Below are 5,806 nucleotides of genomic sequence, written 5' to 3' on the forward strand. Positions count from 1 at the left end.
CCTTATACCATAACTGTGACGAGGTCAGCAGTATGTCGCCGAGGAACCTAGCCATCAATAAGATATCTTTAATGGGATTCATTTTCTTTGTTTTAAATTAGTTATTTTATCTTCCTCAGTGAAATATACCCTTATCAGATGACAGATATTATTGCACCGAAAGACGGAATATCCGCGGTAAAATCTTTATAAGAGGTGAACAGTGACAACCGGGAATTTGACATCATATCAAATCAAGGCGATTTTTAAATGTTTCTGTTGTATTCGAGCTGACTACGTTCGAGGGAAATCCATTCCAAACATTTACGACACGGTTAGTGAAGAAATGCTTGGCCTCATTTGTCACAAAACGCTAAGAATGTATCTTGAAACCATCATTTTTAGGTAAGCTAGACTGATGCATTGCGAACAAATTTTCTGGTTTAACTTTCGTAAAACATTTCATGATTTTAAAAACTTCGATGTGGTCACTTCTTATTCGGCAGGGAGGCAGGCAGGCAGGGAGTTCCAGAGCTTACCAAAGAAAGGGATGAATGATTGAGAATGCTGGTTAACTCTTCCGTTAGAGAGGTGGACAAAACAGGGATGAGAAAAAGAAGAAAGTCTTATGCAGCGAGGCCGCGAGAGGAGAGGAGGCATGCAGTTAGCAAGATCAGAAGAGCAGTTGAAAATAGCGGTAGAAGACAGCTAGAGATGCAACATTACGGCGATGAGAGAGTTGCTGAAGACAGTCAGTTAGAGGAGAGGAGTTGATGAGACGAAAAGCTTTTCATTCCACCCTGTCTAGAAGAACAGTATGAGTGGAACCCCCCAGACATGTGAAGCATACTCCATACATGGACGGATAAGGCCCTTGTACAGAGTTAGCAGCTGCGGGGGTTAGAAAAACTAGCGGAGACGTCTCAGAACACCTAACTTCATAGAAGGTGTTTTAGCTAGAGATGAGATGTGAAGTTTCCAGTTCAGATTATAAGTAAAGGACAGATCGAGGATGTTCAGTGTAGAAGAGGGGGACAGTTGAGTGTCATTGAAGAAGAGGGGATAGTTGTCTGGAAGGTTGTGTCGAGTTGATAGATGGAGGAATTGAGTTTTTGAGGCATTGAACAATACTAAGTTTGTTCTGCCCCAATTAGAAATTTTAGAAAGATCAGAAGTTAAGCGTTCTATGAACGTCTATGAAAAGACGTGGAAAAGTGCAGGGTGGTATCATCAGCGTAGGAGTGGATAGGACAAAAAGTTTGTTTTAGAAGATCATTAATGAATAATAAGAAGAGAGTGGGCGACAGGACAGAACCCTGAGGAACACCACTGTTAACAGATTTAGAAGAAGAACAGTCACCGTCTATCACAGCAGCAATAGAACGGTCAGAAAGGAAACTTGTGATGAAGTTACAGAGAAAAGGATAGAGGCCGTAGGAGGGTAGTTTGGAAATCAAAGCTTTGTGCCAGACTCTATCAAAAGCTTTTGATATGTCCAAGGCAACAGAAAAAGTTTCACCAAAATCTCTAAAAGAGGATGACCATGACTCAGTAAGGATCACCAGTAGAGCGGCCTTGACGGAACCCATACTGGAGATCAGATAGAAGGTTGTGAAGTGATAGATGTTTAAGAATCTTCCTGTTAAGGATAGATTCAAAAACTTTAGATAGGCAGTAAATTAAAGCAATAGGACGGCAGTTTGAGGGATTAGAACGGTCATGCTTTTTAGGAACAGGTTGAATGTAGGCAAACTTCCAACAAGAAGGAAAGGTAGCTGTTGACAGACAGAGCTGAAAGAGTTTGACTAGGCAAGGTGCAAGCACCGAGGCACAGTTTCGGAGAACAGTAAGAGGGACCACATCAGGTCCATAAGCCTTCCGAGGATTTAGGCCAGCGAGGGCATGGAAAACATCACTGTGAAGAATGTTAATAGGTAGCAGGAAGTAGTCAGAGGGTGGAGGAAAGGGAGCATCAAGCCGAGAATCGTACAAGGTAGAGTTATTAGCAAAGGTTTGAGCGAAGAGTTCAGCTTTAGAAATAGTTGTGATAGCAGTGGTGCCATCTGGCTGAAATAAAGGAGGGAAAGAAGAAGTAAAGTTACTGGAGATATTTTTAGCTAGATGCCAGAAGTCACGAGGGGAGTTAGATCTTGAAAGGTTTTGACACTTCCTATTAATGAAGGAGTTTTTGGCTAGTTGGAGAACAGACTTGGCATGGTTCCGGGCAGAAATATAAAGTACATGAGATTCTGGTGATGGAAGGCTTAAGTACCTTTTGTGGGCCTCCTCTCTGTCATGTATAGTACGAGAACAAGCTGTGGTAAACTAAGGTTTTGGAAGGTTTTGGTCGAGAAAAAGAGTGAGGAATGTACGCTTCCATGCCAGACACTATCACCCCTGTTATGCGTTCAGCACACAAAGACGGGTTCTGACATGGAAGCAGTAGTCATTCCAAGGAAAATCAGCAAAATATCTCCTCAGGTCCCCCCAACTAGCAGAGGCAAAACTCCAGAGGCACCTTCGCCTAGGGGATCCTGAGGAAGGATTGGAGCAATATGACAAGATACAGATATGAGATTGTGATCGGAGGAGTCCAACGGAGAAGAAAGGGTGACAGCATAAGCAGGATTAGAGGTCAGGAAAAGGTCAAGAATGTTGGTCGTATCTCCAAGATGGTCAGGAATACGAGTAGGGTGTTGCACCAATTGCTCTAGGTCGTGGAGGTTAGCAAAGTTGAAGGCTAGTTCACCAGGGTGGTCAGTGAAGATGAATTTAGTTTGAGAGTGACTCTGTAGTCGTAGCCAGATGGTGGAAAACTCGTAAGATTCAAGAGCGTGGGCAGGAGAGCAGGTGAAGTCATTGCGCACATAAACGCAACATCCACACTTAAGAAGTGTATGTGTGTGTGTGTGTGTGTGTGTGTGTGTGTGTGTGTGTGTGTGTGTGTGTGTGTGTGTGTGTGTGTGTGTGTGTGAAAGCTAATGTGTATAGTATGTTGAGTGAGTATGATGTTATTACAAGCCTTCAGTGAAACTAAAACTTCCTTACCTGTGCGATTACCTAGGTATGTAACTTATCATGGAAAATCTGTAGGATCAGATGATTGAGGTGGAATTGTCGTTTCGGTGAGGAACTGTGTGAGTGACTTTGTACATAACGTTGATGTCAGTATAGGGAACCAAATATGGTTGCAACTGAGGATTGTCGAAAAAGTGGTGTTTGGCTTCTGCTACATTCCTCCATTTGATTCCCAGTACTATTCCCATGACGCATTTGCGGCTGTACATGAAAAGATTAGATTCAGGCTCATGACTAATGGCTACGTAATCATGAGTGATATGAATGCTCATTTCGGGAGGGCGGTGCGAGACATAGCTGAGCTATGTGAATTGCCAGATTTCACTTGGTCTTATCCTGATATAGAGGACAACATTTGCAACATGAACGACAATGCTAAGTTTTATCAACAATATGTGTAGATAACAAACTTGTGGTGTTGAATAATTCGAAAACTTCTACCCACCATTTTCTCGGCGGCATGACGTATCGGAAGCGTGACGCACGGATGTCGGAACTTGACGTGTGCGTTCTCTCCCAGTTTAGTGTTATATGAATGAGTTTTCAGTGATTAAAAGATCAGACTTTCCTTCAGATCACGCCCCCATCTGCGTATCCTTAGACAGTCGTGGGACGCACATGGATAATGTGCTTGCCAGAGCGAAGCTGCTTGGGGACCACGCAGCTTTGTTGTATGACAGTGCTGCACAAAATTGCCTAACGGAAAAAAATTTGATCAATTTTTCTGAAACTGATATATATAAATTTACAGGAAACGTGTCAGTACTTCCCATTCCTCCTGTTGATGATAGTGATGTGAACTTTGTTGCCTCACGTATTTCAGAATCCCTTTACGTGTGTGCAGAAAATAGTAGGTGTGTACCGGCTCTGGGAGGAGACGAGAGGAAAGCATGACTGGGGAAGTGGGAGAGATTGTTGAGTGATGCTGATGACGTTGGGGTGTGGAAAGCTATCAGTCGAAAAGGTGACCTTGAGATATACTCGCCAAAACAATGAAAATCGCCCGAGCGATGACGAGTTTGAATTATACTTGGAGCGTGTGCTGAACCCTGATTCTGCCCTGCCCCCTATGCGCGTCATCAAAGACGTGACTATTCTCGTCCTGGATGACCTCATCTCTCCCGCTGAGGTTCAGTGCCAAATTAAAAAGATGAAGGTTAATAAGGCCTGTGGACCAGATGGGCTCACTCCCGGTATCCTTTCCATGCTACCAGTGAACTGGCTAATAACAATAACAACTTTGTTCAGCACGGTGTTCAGGTCCGATGATATGGTTCTGTGCCACAGACTGGGTCAGTGGTTCATTCCATTTTGTGAGCAGGTTGGGGCACAGAGCCAGCGTGGCTGCACGGAACATATCGTATCGTTACGCCTCCTCATGGATATGGCACGCCGAAAGAAATTCAATCTTTTCGTAACTTTTATAGATTTCAGCAAAGCTTATGATCTGGTACCTATAGGAATTTATTATTTCTCATTTTAAAGCGCCTAATTTGCGGCATGGCGATGCTGGCAGCGCTGGTGGCAATGTACGGTATCACTGAACCAGTCATCGGTGGTGCCATCATTACGGCCACTCTCGGTGTGAGGCAGGGCTCGCCCACCTTATGCCTACTCTTTATAATTTTTATGAATGAATTTATCAAACTAATCAAACAGAGGTGTTTGCCTGAGGGTTTTCTTGGCTGGCTTCATACTTTGTTCTTGATGGATGATACCGTGCTTATGTCCACGAGTAGAGAAGGAATGGTGGAGAAGGTGAAATTGTTATAGTCATTTTGCAATGAACACGGTATGGTCATCAACGAGGCCAAGACTAAATTTTTCGTTGTCCGTGCCGCAGGTGGTGACATGGAGCCGTTACACGTGAGTGGCCTGACTATCGCCCCGTTTTCAATGTATATGTATCTTTCGCTAGCGACGGTTCAGTGTCACCCCCCCTTAAGATTCACGCCAGGACAAAACTAAACCAAGTAATAAAATGTGTTACCTTTCTAAAAAAGAACAATGATGTACCGTTCGTGGTAAAACGAAGAGTTTTTGACGCTGCACTTACGTCCACTCTCCTGTATGGCTGTGAGTCGTGGTTGGGAGCTGACTTAAAGCCTCTAAGTTGTATAATTGGGGCATCAAGCAACTGTTAGGGGTTAGGAAGTCTACGCCCAACGACATTTATTACGTTGAGGCAGGATACCACTCACTTCTCGATTTAGTGAGATCCCGCCAACGCAATTTTTTTTTTTTTTTATAAAATTGTATCTGAGAGGAATGAATACCCTGATGACCGACTAATGTATGTTATAAATATAGTTACCCGACCCAACACCCCCTCAAGTAACAACCATACAGTTCCTACATGCTAGGTACTAATATACCTAGCATGCAGGACCTCATGAAGAGTGCAGGAGCGTGTCGAGGCGTCTATGGGTTCGGGATATGCCATGTACCGAATCATTAACCCCACTTCCCAACTCCATAGCGTATATAAGGACCGCCACACAATCAATGATCTTTTCAGAATGTCCTTCACTCGCTTCCGTGTATCTGAGCACTCTCTGGCGATAGAAAGTGAGCGTTGGAATAGGCGGGGAAGAGGTCGATTGCCTATAGAGGAGCGTCTTTGTGCTTGTGGTGCTATACAAACAGAACGACATGTTGTTGAAATATGCCCTATTTCTGTCAGCATTAGACAGAATAATAACTTAGAATGCCTGGAAAACCTATTCGACGGCAAATACGGCACCGACTA

Source organism: Scylla paramamosain, chromosome 20 (assembly GCF_035594125.1).
Source record: "Scylla paramamosain isolate STU-SP2022 chromosome 20, ASM3559412v1, whole genome shotgun sequence".
Classification (NCBI taxonomy): domain Eukaryota; kingdom Metazoa; phylum Arthropoda; class Malacostraca; order Decapoda; family Portunidae; genus Scylla; species Scylla paramamosain.